Source organism: Taudactylus pleione, unplaced genomic scaffold (genome assembly GCF_031769625.1).
Source record: "Taudactylus pleione unplaced genomic scaffold, aTauple2 ptg001990l, whole genome shotgun sequence".
Classification (NCBI taxonomy): Eukaryota; Metazoa; Chordata; class Amphibia; order Anura; family Myobatrachidae; genus Taudactylus; species Taudactylus pleione.
The window spans coordinates 799247-815000 of NW_028286386.1; the positions used below are offsets into that span (position 1 = coordinate 799247).

At 40.9% G+C, this 15754-nt stretch overlaps 1 protein-coding gene and 1 long non-coding RNA gene across 5 annotated transcripts in view; both read right to left on the reverse strand.

Moving 5' to 3' along the window:
• The window catches only part of PDLIM7 (PDZ and LIM domain 7), a 122241-nt gene that overhangs the window by 41415 nt on the left and 65072 nt on the right, over nt 1–15754 (reverse strand). The gene's annotated exons all lie outside the window — the stretch shown is intronic.
• On the reverse strand, nt 8179–9518 carry LOC148435801 (uncharacterized). Its single transcript, XR_015876519.1, has 3 exons — nt 9201–9518; nt 8412–8428; nt 8179–8239 (listed from the first exon to the last, which is right to left on the reverse strand). It is a non-coding gene; the product is annotated as an uncharacterized LOC148435801 (long non-coding RNA).

A 15754-nucleotide genomic window follows, 5' to 3' on the forward strand; every position in this document is an offset into this window, starting at 1 on the left:
CAGCTAGTCGGTCGCATTGGATTCCAGTCAATAGACAGACAGTAAAAAGGTTAACAATGTCTAGATAGCGTCCGGCTCTGAATCAGGGCCAGAGTCAAAAACGAACAGCTTAACAGATAACCAGAGAATATTTGTAATATTTCAATGCCCAGAGTGTGTTTTATCGTCGCCGGAAACAGGGTCCTTTAGTACTTTGGGAGGAGATGTACCAAGCCTTGGAGAGAGATAAAGTAGGGTTTCCTTGATTACATTGACTGTCACACTCTCAAGCGCAGAAGTATTGCTCATCAGTATTTGGTGCAACATAGGGAGATATTTTGGTAAAAAACTTATTCTATATTTACTGTACATACTATATATAGGGAGGGCTATGGGTCTCATTTACGAGTTGGATGTAAAAATGCAACTTTTGTATATGAGCAAATAATGTGCCTGTGGATTTTACGTTTGCACCTTGACTTAAGTGCAACCTAAAATAGTGCACACGTACAGTATATGCCCGAAGAAAAGAGGAGGCAGTCATCATCCACTCATAAACCTGCTACCAGCTTATGGACGCACCAACATACTCCTCCCATAAAAGTCACCTGTAACCTAACAGAAAACACACTAGAAAGTGGGAATACTTACCATGCATAGGGCCATATCTGGACAAACTGCATAAAATGCTGCTACTGCAAGTTCTATACTCTCACATGCACCTCTGCACGGGGCCATCACTCTTTGCAATGACATTCAATATGTGCACACAATGCTGGTATGATGAAGTGAGATTAGAAGTCAGATGTGCTTCCGTCTAACTGACTCACAGTTCTGTGCTCCAACAGAGAAAAGCTTAGTCACAGGAGCACTGCAAATTGGGCATACGTCATATTCCTCTTTCACTGTGAGACAATGTGCTTGAAAGGAGCGATAATAGAGAGAGATAGAAGTGTATACGCTGGCAGCATTACTAACACTTTCAGACCCTCAGGCACCAAAATCATTTTTCTAACCTTAAGGGAACAGATGAAATGTAACTTTTAAATTTTAACATGTTAACAATTTCATAGAACTTAAATCGTCAATGTGACACATTCACAAAGATGACGACAAGAAAATCATAGACGATTTTAGCAATCACACATCCAAACACTGGAGCTAAGCTGATGGGTACAGGGCTCATGGCCAGGCCACTGAGTGGTAGCAGTGAATGAACATACCTCCTAATTCCCCAGCTACTGGGACTGTCCTACTGAATTTGGGAGGGTTGGGTGTATACAGCATAGTTAGATGATCTATTGGATTAGTTATCATGGGCAACAGTTGCTTATTGGCTATTAATGCTCTCTTCCTGTGTGGGAACCATAGTCTTTATACTAATTAGAATGGCAAACTCCACTGGGACTAGCACTGATGTACAAATAAAAAAATAAATATTTGGTTGCACAATTTCTGTTGGTGCTATATAAATCAAATAATAGAAGTGCAATTCTTGGCTGTGGTTGCATTCAAAGAGAGACCATGGGGGAGATTAAGATTTTTTGAGATGTGCCATGACTGTACAGTTCCACAACACCGCACACATTCCTGTGCACCTGCGTCCGCCGGTTCCAGTGGCACTTCGTAGCCATCGCTTACAACTGAATCTCTCCCTATAGGATCAGAACTTAAGCAGTCTCTTTACTAAACTTATTGCTAGTTCTAAATCCATTTCCACCTTGGATGATTCAATATATTTGCCAGTTCTGTAGATAAATAGGCATACAAATTTTGTGCTGTACAGAAAACTTGGCACATACAGTATTTACCCAAAAATAACAGTTTAAAATAAATAATCTTACCTGCTGTACATGCTTAAAAATCGTATGTGATTTTATCAAAAAGATTATATTGTACCAATTAAAAGTAACCCTAGCAAATAATTTATAAGTGTTGAATGAAGTCCCGGTATTTGGTATAAACAAACACACTGTATAAAAACAAAATAGATAAAACACTGCAACAAAAAAACAAATACATCAAATATATTTATTGTGTCTATGCTTCACCATCTTTCATCCACATAAAGGCAAACCCCTGATCACACCAGATAATATTGCAGCTACTATGAACAACCCTCTATACATACACACTATGTTCCACACTAAGGCAGAGAATAGCTGGAAGGTAGTTTGTGTCACAGTATAGCTCCGTATGGAGAGTGGCAGTGCGGTATACCGGATCTAGCTCCACTTCCTTGTGTATTCATAGGACAATGCTTCCCACAGAATCAGAATGCTACAGAGCAAGGACAGGAAATACAGAAATAAATTACATGACAGACAGAGGATTTGCGGTGATCATACAGCGCTTACAGTAGTTGGCAATCTGTGTACATGAAATGGAAGTGTACAGCATTATCAGTAAGGTAGTGATATTTGCTGCTCTTTACCATTGTTCAATTGGATTCTATTTTAGTACACTTGGGAAAAAAAACCTGAAACGTATGGACAAAAATCACAAAAGATGTGAGTTCTGTTCACAAAGTTGGTAAGGAGGAATAGGATTTGTTAAAAGCTATATTACATGTTGTATGAGGAGTACAGAAAAAAATATATATTTAAAAATAATTAAATAAGAGTCATTGTAAAGATAGGGATAATGATAGACAAGAGGGAGAAGTATGATGTATTTACAAATGCTGAAACAAGGTTGTGGATAACACAATATCAGTGATGATGATATAAGATTGTGGTTAACGTGACAAAGAATATTTATGACGTAATATGATATAAGCGCATCAGCTTCCCTGTCCTTTTCCGAATATTCTTCCCCACCTGGTCCTGCCCCTCTTTTATCTGCTCAAGGCTTCACATTTAGGGAGCAGGCCGATCTCTCATGGTGCCAGTCACGCAAGCGGGTGTATCGGGGGCTCTGCAGCTCAGTGATGAACTTTTCTCTGTGTCATGGGAAGAGGGAAGGAATGGGATAGATAACACGAAAAAGACAGAATAAGAAAATATAAGAAAGTAAAGAGGAAAAAAGTAGACAAGAAGTATAGCAGATAAAAGCAAGTTCAGAGCTATTCAGCATGCTTTGAAAATGATCATCAATGGCCATATTTTAATGAGCCCGTGGAGGGCATGAGAAAAGTGCACTTCAGAAGCTGCAGCCTGCCACATCCATCTACTGCATTTCCTAAAGTGAGGAGGTCAAAAGATGGAAATTTCCAAAGCTCTAGTATTTGCCACTTGCAGTATCCACTAGTAAATGTGACAAGGCTGTAACCTATACAAGTTCAAAGAGAGTAAGGTGCACCAACGGTCAGGAGAAGAGGTAAAGCTCAATAGCCGGTTCTGGTCTCAGTGACAGAGCATTTTATTACTAAAACAGGAGCTTGGAAACGCAGGGGATTCCACATAAAATTACTATCTGCCTCGCTGCTCCATTAAATTTTAAGAATCTAGGTTATATTAAAAACAGAATTATACAGTTGTTATCCAGCTATATTTTAAACAAGCCAGCTCTTAAGTCAGCCTGTTTAATTCTGCTCATAAGTTATTGGTTTAATATATGCCTGTTTGCTAAAAATTGATGAGTAGTGCCTATAACACATTAAATAAGATGTATTACACTTGAGTAATTAAAACGTTTACTTATGAACAAAATATACAGAGATAACAGTGGTAGTGCTTTGAGAGAGACTGCACAAATATTAAATTGCAGAGGGGACCATTTTTTTCTTTATTTTGGTTTGTTCCCAGCTGTTTATTGGTATGTTACTTATATACAGAGCTCTGAGCCCTTATATATGTGAGGAGGCCGGAATTCTAAATGGGGTTAAACCGTAACTGCAGCATTTAGTGGTCTGCTCTGCAGACATTATTTATAGGATCCAGGTGCTGGTGTTCCACTTAAAAAGGGAACATTCCTAATTTGTAATGAATACATCCTAGATAAAACTATCATTTAAAGAATAGCTTTACATATAATATACTAACTAGAAACTTATCATTTAACAGAAAACTGTCGTTATTGATGTACATCACTGTAACAGATTGTGTGAGCACGGTTTTAGTAAGGGCGCATTTAGAGGAGCACTTTGGAGATTTTACGAGTTGTTAAATGAGAAACGTTTGGTGGAAATACTGCTGCTAACATTGATAGATTCAATAGAACCTGGATCTGATATCCAGTCATTGTGAGATCAAATTATCTACACAGGCCTTCTGTCAATCAAGGAAATCTCTTGTCAATACAAAAGCACGCAAATTGGAATAAAGTGTTCAATTTGAACAGTCTAATGCTGACTACACACTATGCGAAATGTCGCTCAATCAGCCGACATATTGCATAGTGCACCTGTACGTGTGTGCAGAAGATATGTCTGTGAACGACATTGTTAATAGACATTGCATGGACCTGGCAGCACAGCCGATGTCAATATATCTTGCAGATCTATCGCCACATGTGGCTGTGCGTACAGGCGACCCGACGACACTGACACCTCAACTGGTCAGGCAAATTTGCCCGCCCAGTTGTGATGTTAGCACAGACATATAAAGCGGCAGATTGGTGTGTATTGGCTAATCAGTCTTCTGAGGATCCCTGGGTCGACGGACAAGTCGCCCAGGTGTGTAACCAGCCTAAATGTATGGCAAAAGTTGGCTGAAAACACAGCACCCCAATCCTGCCGTACTGAGCAGACATAAATTTACCTTCACCCAGTGCAAAGCCAACATCGCAAATATCTATTGGCGATGACCACTAAATTGGCAGCAAGTTTTTTTTTACCCTAAAGGTGCCCACACATATAGTGACATTTTACACGATCTGGCCGATTCCAGCACATTGGAATGACAGATCATGTAAAATATGGCCAAATCGTGAGGAAATCGTGAGTCCCCACTCACGATCACGATGCGATGCGCGTCCCCGCTGGTCGCACATCGCATCTTCAGATCTGCTGTGCAGTAGGGCAGATCTGACAATCTAGGACACGACGCACTGTAAAAAGTCTGACTGCAGGAGAGATCGTTTGAAGATTGGACACCAAATCGTGTGCATATCGTGTCGAGATCGTGTGCAGAGCTGCCGGGGAGAGTTTCAAGGGAAATCGTACACAAATCGTACACATCGGCTGATCGTGGGGAGATCGGTATGTGTGTGGGCACCTTAAGAGCTGATCTTTGCTACAGTTCCCTGCAACCACACAGTTCAATAAAGAATGATATAACCTGTTCAAGTGCCACAATTTTACCCTTTAATAAGCTAAACTGTAAATACAAGGTTTTTTTTTGTATCAACATTTAAGCAGAACAGATCACATAGGTCACTACTTGTCCATGAAATATGCAGGATGAATTAACTTATTGCAAGAGCAATTCATTTCATATATATATGTATGTAAAAAGTTCAGGAGATATTTGATTTATAATTATTTGCCCCTGTGAGCGATACTCGGCTGCCACAGTGAAAGCCATCTACAGCAAGGAGACATTCGTCACACCAGGGGCCTCTGCTCAACTAAGATTTTAGCTATTATTTCATCTGCTATACAAGTAAAGCAGTATATAAAATATATAAAAGTTATATTATCGCTACCTTTTGTAGCCTGCCCCAATCAGAAAATAAATATTATTTTCTAGGGGTCAGGATGTGACCTGCACTGAATTTTTTTATTTATTTCATCTGTTAAGTGGTAGGCATTGTGGCAGCACAAGCACCGCCACGATATTCCAAAACTAGGGTCCTCTATGCAAAAGTCACTAGTATATATGTCAAAGATACAACAAGAGCAATCACCAGCGAGAACACCTGTTCTGTTTGCAAAAGGGCTTTTCACCTTTGATAAATAGGCCCCAAAATATGATTGTGCATTGTTTTTATAATGTACGACTGACTGTAATCCAATTGAAGTACACTGGAAGGAGATTCTTTCTTTCTGAAATGTATGTTATTAGTAGCTTGTTTATAAAAAAAAAAAAACGCAGCTTGTATTTTAGGTTAAGTGGTCCTTTAAGAAAAGATAGACACTATAGTATTCGCTTTCATAGGCCGCAGCAAGTGACTGATGCTTACCTCGCACTTTTCATGCGCTCATCATCAGGGTCTTGCACTGCAATCAGTGATAACAGAGAGAGGGATAGAGAGTTGGAAGAGAATGGAGAAAGATGAGAATAGTTCAAGGTACAGAAGATAAAGTGTTAGAAATGTGAGCAGATGCCATTTCCCCTATGTATTTAAAGTGGTAAATAAACTTACAAAAAAAATACTCTGCTGTATAATATTCTAGACAATGTGAAGTGTATGGACTAGTCTTTTCTTCAATGTTGCAGCAGCTATGTTTATTGAGAAAATATTTTCATGAATTGTTCAATGCCCATTGCCATAATTCTTATACAGCAGTGTGCAAGGAGTTGTTCATATTCTAATGTAGATTCAAAGCACACAAAAAACGTGCTATTATGAGGGAAATTTATAGCTCGCTATTAGTAATAAATGTTAAAGCAGCTTATTTATTTTATATTTTACCTAGCACAAAATCACGCCTGAGCATGCAAGATTAGACTATAGAGGGGTATTCAATATGAAACGTTAACTTCACTGCCGAAGTTAACGTTTCATATCGGAGATTTTTTTCTGCGTTAAGTCTGGTGCGCGCTCCCGCTTATCCCCGTATTCAATATAAAATTAATGAAAACGGGAAACTCCGAAGTTGGATTTGCGTAAAGTTACAAATTTTTCCTTAAAATAATTGTAAGAGACCCCCTAAAGTTGTAAAAACATGGGGGATCACTATGGGTACCCCCGTTTTAGCCTTTAATTGAAAGTCGGGGATTTAAATAGCTGCAGCAGGTGCTTTTTTCCCGACATTGAAGAAGTGATGCAGAAGAGCATTTAGGTTATTTTTTTCGTTTTTTTAAGTGGTCCCATCAAATTTGGGGTACATGAAAATGGGTACTAGCATATTTTGGTGTCCCTAAAGTAAGTTTTTTTAAAATTCTGCATTTGTGCACCTGCTGCTATAATTCTATTCTAGAGAACACCTGCCGCATACATGCAGAATAGCCCTGAACCTATTTGCCTATTGTTTAACATTTTTTTCCCATTTTTTTTTTTTGCACCCCAATTAATTTTTGGGGGTGTCCCTATTTTTTTTAAAAACTTTTTTTGAAACAGTTCTTTTTTAAATGTCAATCTCAGGGGTGCAGGCTATTTTTTTTAAGCCTGCACCCCTAAACCCCAATTCTGCACTTTTTTTCGACACCTATTCAATGGTGAAAAGTTATCACCGTTTTTTTATCAAAGACTTGTCAAAACTGCGATAAGTCTTGATATTGAATACAGTGTAAAACTAAAACAAGTGATATTAACGCAAAAACGATAAAAAGTGCGATATTAACGCAAAAAACACCCATATTGAATACCCCTCTAAGTTTAAAACTTAATATTCTCATGTGGATATAAACCCGCAAGCTATTATTATTATAAGCAACATTTGTAGCTGTCCAAATGACAGCCTTCGTTGTGGCTCATTATGCGAGGCCTGTCATCAAGCTTTATCACACGTGTGGTATTACGGATAGAACATAAGGTTAGTTAAATTGTTAGCATCTGTTTCAATCAATAAGTACCCTGAGACTAAGTGCTCAACAGCTGATCACAGTAGACATAAAAGTGCTTTCTAGAAATTGCTTTGCTTTAGCATAATTCCATGTTGGTTGCACATAAGACATCAAAATAATGTAAGACAATGCCTATATTGTCAGTTCAATAATCTTAATGTGCTATCTGCATCAGCTAAGCTAGAAGGAGGATGCTTGGTTAGAAGGCAGACACATGCACTTACTGAAATCTGTGCCAGTGAGCTGCGCCAGGATACGGAAAGAGCGGGACTGTGTGGTCCCTGTGCGAGGTTTCCAGTCCTCGGTGTCCTCTATCAGACGCTTTTTACTGGAGTCATTGGATAGGAAGGCAGGTTGAGAATCCATCCTAAGGGAGTGCCTGGCAGGTGGTATAATATAGAAGTGGGAGGGATAGAAAGGGGGGTGGGGACACAGGTAGGAATGAAAAGGGATTTAGTGTTACTCACAAAGCAACACAGCCACCTTTAAAAAGAAAAAAAAAAGGTCTGGCTTTCAGACTGCTGCACAGGTTCCATATTCTAGAATAGTGACGGACTTACAGATCGTCTAAAAGAAAAGCGTTGAGAGAGGATTGGGTCAGTCCGTTGACAGCGTTGGACGCGTTCTGCTCTATGGGGGTTTTGGCAACCCTGGGAGAGCGAAGAAGAGTAAATGCACAGAAAGGCTCCATGTGATTGCACATCAGAGATAACAAACATTCAGTTATACATGCAGACAAATACTGTGAGGGAAAGGTTCAGAGCAGAAAAAAAGCCTACACACAAATAAAGACAGACACAACGAGGAGGAGTGCTTACTGACTTTTCTATGTTCTCCACCTGCAAGGAAAGAGAGGGACAGAAGAAAGAAGAACACGAAAGTTAGGGGAGTATAGGAAAGAGGGGGAGAGAATAAAGCAGATTATATTACAGAGCAGGAAAGGCTAGTTGTCATTTCCTCTCTCTCACACACATCACTCCCAATCATACACAGATATGTATTAACAAAATGTGGTGCTACTATGCCTGCAAGTCAAAATGTGAAGACTGTGACACTAAATTCAGTGTAGCAGTGAAATTGTATGCGATTATAGAGATGATGTATTGGCTGTCCTGCTTGTACTACTTCTGCTGGATCAAACCTGATCAGAGTTCTGTTAAAACAAACACTGACCCACCTACACCCCCTCCTCACACATACACCTCCTTCGCAGCTGGGCAGTAGGATAAGGAAAGAAAGTTACAGCTATTAAGCTATACTATAAAAGACTGAATAAATCACTTACTGTTCAGTGCATCATTGCATTAGTTTTTTGGGGGTTTTCTTTACAACTCTTACAGGTCACGACGCTCAGAGAGAGCTAAGCAGCATTTTTTTCTATTTGTGAGCCACACAATACAAGAAGCATTAACACTTGTTTGAGGCAGTTACTATTCCAGAGAGTCTCATGTGCTCTGCCCTTCTCAGAAAAGCAAGTACAGGTCTGCCTGCTTTCACAATGGGCTTTAAACCACCAGAACAGACAGTAGAATATTCACGCAAGTATAACATCCAGCAATATATGATACAAAAGGATCAAAAATCTTGTTATGAAAGACCCAAAATACCTGCCTGGATAGAGGAATGATGTTACCAGCTCCAATCTGTGCAAAGCTTCTGTCACTGATCCTTTATCCTGTCAGCCCCAATATAGCCCCAGGTCAGGTTACTCCAGCCCTAGTAAGGATCTGGCAGGCGGTTGCAGTGCTGTCCACCACCCCTAACATACTGATTAGAACATACAGAGGAGGGGGTACTAGAGACTCTGCTTCCAATTACAGTGCAATTTACACAGTAAACAAGACAGCTTGTGCTAACAGACACCTGCTGTACACAGTCTGGGCATTCCACATCTATCCTCACATTACAGTACAATTTGGTAGGTACATGTACAAGCACGATGTCAAAGCCATGATGGAAGAGCAAATAACATATCAATAAGTAAACTGTTTTTGTCTTAAGGTGGGCCTGTCTGCAGATGTTAAAAAGTCAGTAACAGAAGGACAGATAAACACAGAACCATTGGTACCCCCTGGTGGCAGATCAGTTTATTACAGTATTTATGATGGCATGAATGCAAATCTGGAAACTCCATTTTATTGGGCCTTACTCGGCATTCATTTATTTTTTCTGATCACTCATCTAACAACTCAACATTTTACAATAAATTTCTATGGAATACCTTACGGCAACCTGTCACAAGTATTTTTATACATGCAGAACGAAAAACATTGCTCAAATGATTTGCAACAAACATGGTGGTTAGCATTACTGCCTCACAGTACTGTGGAGGTGGAGTTTTTATGTTCTCCCTGTGCTTCAGTGGGTTTCTTCCTGGTACTCTGGTTTTCTCCCACACTCCAATATAGATTGTACGGTCCACAGGGGCAGGGACTAATTGTGACTGGCCAAATATACAGCGCTATATAAATAATTGGTAATAATAATAATTAATTGCATTAACATCTCCCACATTCCATGGGAATAAACAGGGCCCCTTACTGCAAGCTGCACTTACCTTTTCTCTAGGTCTTACTTATTGCAGCAGTGAATGAATGTGTGGGAGGATTGGGCCTCCTAAAAGCTCTAGTCCAGGAATGGGACCTAAATTATAGCTCCCCACTGCTCTCAGCCTAAGGCTACATACACATGGGGATCTAAAATCAAACACTTATAGTATGTAATGTGACCTCACCAGAAATTAGTCATATTATACAGAGTTGCGGTCCTGGTTTGGAATTGTACGCAAACCCGATGGTTTACGTACAAGTCCAATGCTTGGGGATCTGCGCATGTGCAGAACAGGTCCTGCGTGACCGCACGCAGTCCCCCCTCAGCCGCTTCCATGCGGCTGTGCAATACTGTCCCCATCAGAATCAGACCCTGTGTTTACTGCAGGCAACATGGTAATTGGACATATGCAATTCAGAAGATGTGTGTGTACAGGTCCATTTATGTACATATTTTTTGGCGCTCCGGCACTAGAAAGCTCTTCGTAGGCTGTATTACTTGTGTTTTCAGAGCTTGATTTTGAATTCTTCTGTGAACGAGCACGTACAGGAAAATATCCAATAGCCTACTTTTTCCTTTAATATTAGTGAAATCACAGATACTGCTAACTGTTCAATTCTAAACCGGAGTCCCTCCTGAACATGATGGCATATGTGAATAAAGGAAAATAGGTTGCACATTCACAGCTTAAAGAGGAAAGATTATTGAATCAGCTTTCACAGAATTAAGAAGATGGTTGTAGATATCAGGAATACTGACTGGTGAGCAGCAGTTTTGAAGCCTAGCTGGTTGTGCACTGCCCTCCTGTAATAGGCTCACAGTGACAGAACGCAGTTGCGAGGATACAGGCAGTGTTCTACCTGAACAGCAGGTTCTGTTTAGTTCCACAACGCTGGATTCTGTGTCTAGGTCTGTGACTTAACCTTCTGCCACCACTCCATGTGGTTTTACATTTTATAATAATTTTTTATCTTTTTATTTTTTATCAACTGCAATAGGGTAGTACGGTTGGCATAGTTGTTAGCATTACTTCATCACAGCTCTGAGGTCATTAGTTCAATTCCTGACCAAAGCACTATCTGTATGGAGTTTGTATGTTCTCTCCGTGTTTGTGTTGGTCTCCTCTGTGTGCTCTCATTTCCTGCCACACCCAAAAACATACTGGAAGGTTAATTGGCTTCTGATTAAACATCCGAACTTGCAGATCCGAGGTGAGATCACAGTCCGGCTCGGGTTTTCCCGTCTGACTTGGATCTCAAAGCGAGGCAAAACGCCATCATTCTTGCGGGTTTTGGATTGTATAAAAGTCCCTCCCCCACGGTGATAGGCGCCATTTGCTTGCCGAGTACCAGGCTGTCAGGGCTGTGCTTCATCCAAGAGGTGCTGCTGTGTTCGTCAAGGGCAGGGGCTTCTGTGTCTATCATGGGGCAGTGGCTGCTGTGTCCATCCAGGTGTTGTTGTTGCAGTGTCCATCCAGGGGCAGTGGCTGCTGTGTCCATCCAGGTGTTGTTGTTGCTGTGTCCATCCAGGGGCAGTGGCTGCTGTGTCCATCCAGGTGTTGTTGTTGCTGTGTCCATCCAGGGTCAGTGGCTGCTGTTTACATCCAGGGGCTGCTGTGTCCATCCAGGGCCTGTTGTGTCCATCTAGGGCAGGGGCTGCAGTGTCCATCCAGGTGTTTCTGACTGTGTCCATCCAGGGGCAGGGGCTGCAGGGGTGCATTCGTAAAAAATATTGTCACACTGTTAAGTGGAACACACAGTGTATTTGTAAAATATATTGACACGGTTAGTGGAAATGCAGTGTTTTCGTAAAAAATATTGTCACACTGTAGGTCATTGATACTGCAGTGTAATATTTAAAATTGGTGTAAATTGACGTGTCTGCTGTACCCCACTAAATTTGTGTTTGTTATAGAGAACGATCAGTTGAGACTGCAGGAACCACATACTAGTGGTGGAGCTGCTTCCAGTGCCACCAGTTATGACGATACTAGACCATCTACATCATCTAAGGGCATACAGGGCTTAAGTCAAGGCATCTAAAATCAAGCAAGCAATGTTTTACAGTGTTAAAGAAAAAAATTAAAAGCTAAGTTAGCTGCAGAGATAGAAAAAATTAGCAATATGTCATTTACTACACAAAGTGCCAAGGAAAGGATAAGGCCCTGGCCTTTATTTATGACTGGTGGTTCTGCATCTTATGATGATGTAAGCCCTTCTCCCTGTAGAAGTGCAAAAAACAATTAAAATCGCTAAAGGCACATGAACCAATTGTGTGCTCAGAAAAGTCACAGATCCCCGAGCAGAGTCCAAGTGTATCCGCGGTTGCCATGTGTGAGCCTGACCTTTCTAATACTGTACTTGAAGAGGATCCTCCTTCCACCATTTGTGTGCCCTCTGCAAATGTGGGGTTGAGCAGCACAAGTCAACATGCTGACGTAGAAATAGAGGATGCTTCTGTGGAATTGCACCAGGAGGATGAGGAGGATATTTCTGTAGTTGGCGCTAACAAGGATGATGAGGATGTTGATGGTGAGGGTGTTTGTGTAAAAACTGTAAATCAGGCAATAGTTGTTGCCCATGGTGGGAAAAAGCCCATTGTTGTCATGCCTGGGTAAAGGACCAAAAAATCCACTTCTCATGTGTGGAATTATTTCCACCCAAATCCGGACAACAGTTGTCAAGCCATCTGTAACCATTGCCAAGTAACAGTGAGTAGAAGTAAGGACCTTAACCATCTAGGAACCTCCTCTCTGTTACGTCACTTGCAGTGTATTCATCAAATTGAAAAGGGTTTTTCAAATTCAGAAACTTTGGCTAAAAAATACGTAACAATCATTCCAGTGTCACCTAGATCTCTGGATCTGCAATCTCCACCACCAACACCTGCATCATCATCAACATCCTCAATTGTGATCGGAAGTAGTCCTGCATCCAATTTCATAAGAATGACTGACTCTTCTATCCGTGGTTCCTCAGGAGGATCCTTGAGTGCTACGCCTGTTGCTGCTGCGAGTGGATCTTCATCCCAGAAGGGGACCAGGAAGACTACTTTTAGTTTAACCAAACAATTGACTGTCAAACAATCCTTTGCAATGGGGAACATGTATGACAGCAGACACCCAGTTGCACAGCGGATTACTGACGCCATAACAGCAATGCTGGTAATAGATGTGTGTCCAGTATCAGCCATTAATGCAGTGGGTTTTAGACAGTTAACTGAGGTCCTGTGTCCCCACTACCATATCCCTTCTAGATTCCACTTCTCTAGAATAGCAATTCCCAATCTGTACAAAGACATTAAAAAAAACCTTATTAATGTCCACCGAAATGCCACACCAGCAAGTACTGTTGAATTTGCCCTGCCATCAGCTGAAGCAAGAGGTAGTTACTAGGTGGAATTCTACCCTCTATATGCTTCAGAGGATGGAGAAGCAGCAAAAGGCCATCCAAGGCTACACTACGGCCTATGACATAGGGAAAGGAGCAGGAATGCACCTTAGTCAAGCGCGGTGGAGAATAATTTCCGTGTTGTGCAGGGTTCTCAAACCCTTTGAACTTGCCACATGTGAAGTTAGTTCAGACACTGCCAGCTTGAGTCAGGTCATTCCCCTAATCAGACTTTTGCAAAAGCAGCTGGAGAAACTGAAGGAGGAGCTGAAAAGGAATGATTCCGCTAAGAATGTCGGACTTGTAGATCAAGCCCTTCATTTGCTTCGCCCGGATCCAAGGGTCGTCAATCTCTTGAAATCAGATCACTATATTTTGGCGACCATACTTGATCCTAGGTTTAAGTCATACCTTGTGTCTTTCTTTCCGAAAGGACATAAATCTGAAAAGATGCAAATAGCTTGTGGTGAAAAAATGGTCAGCTCAAGTGGCACATGACACAGCAGCATGTCCTCCTTCAGTTTCTGCGACTGCCAGGAAAAAACTACATTTTCCTAAGAAACCCACTGCTGGTGGTGAAGCAGATCAATCAGCAAAACCTAATGACATCTGGTTGGGTCTGACAGAACTGCTTGCAATGCATGACATGTCTACAATGACACTGTCTGATATGGTCACCATTCAGGGAATGGTGAATGATTATTTTAGGGATAGCATCCAAATAGGTATGTCACACAGTCCGTTTCACTACTGGCAGGAAAAAGAGGCAATTTGGAGTCCCTTACACAAACTGGCTTTGATTTACTTAAGTTGTCCACCCTCCAGTGTGTACTCAAAGCATTTTCAGCGCAGCTGGGAACCTTATCAGTGATCGGTGTAGGAGGTTACTTCCCCAAAATGTGGAAAAGATGATGTTCATCAAAATTAATTACAAATTCCACGAGGAAGACCTTTACTAGCAATTAAGTAAAAAAAATACAGAAGCGCCTGTAATGGTGGATTCCAGTGGGGACGCATTAATATTGTGTGAAGAAGAGGATATACTCACTGATTGGGATGATGATGACGACATCTGATCTTACCTATGTTGTAAAGCCAGCTTGTGTATGGGATCATTGCCACCAATGTCCACTGCACATTGGCAGTTTGCTTTGAGGGGGGTCCAAACAAACAAATCATTTTAGCCACAAATGGCAGTCCCTGTCGCTGAAGTGATTGGTTTGTTAAACTGTGAATGTCCTGTTTCATATATACAACATAAGGGTGGGTTGGAGGGCCCAAGGACAATTCCATCTTGTACCTCTTTTCTTTGCATTATATGCTGTTTGGGGCATTGCTGCCTGACATTTTTAATTTTATGATTTATGAATGTCCAGAAATTGTAATGGCCACAGACAGCATCTCCTGCATGCCCCTTTCATTTTTTTAAAGAAAATTCTGAACCATCAAATTGATGGCGTGGGCAAATATGAGCAGCAGCACAGAGCATCTTCCTGCCAGGATGCGTGCAATAAAGTGAAAATATGTTAAATGCAAAAATTTGTTGTGTATATTGGTCACATACAAATATATTTACATGGTACATACAGTGCATAAAGCAGGCTGAGGTAACCTGAAGCACGCCACCTGTGGTTAACAAAACTTCCAGTAGGCTCAGCAAACTCACAGATGCTGGGAGTTCTAATTCAGCTGGAGAACTACAGGCTGCTTTCCTCTGTTGGTCCCATTATCCCTAACAACCTCCCTTAGTACAAACTAGTAAACGTCTGTTTGCAGTATGTTCTAGCAGCACCTCCACATTTTTTTATTAGATCATGATGTATAATAAATTAGAAAACCTCCTCCAGATCAAAGATGTATTTTAAGAACTGAAGAACTTGATACTAGATTGATCTTCCCTCATAATTTTTTTTAAGAATCAAAATATTATATTAAGTAAATTAAAAACTAATCAATCATTCCGTCCTTTCCCGGTCTCAGTCCAAAAACATTCCAACTCCTTCGGGCCTCTGACCTAGTAAAGGAAAACATTCTTTGTTTTTATAAAATTCCTAGCGGTCGTATAGTTTATTAAACTGCCATCCTGTCTACCACTGCAATGCCACTCTGTGCCATGTTCGAAGCTGAACTGCCACATGTTAGTGCCGCAAACTGCTGTCGCTTAGCTAATGCTGGCCATACACAGGATGATTGATCACATGATTTGGGCAGTTTTTACAGGTTGGA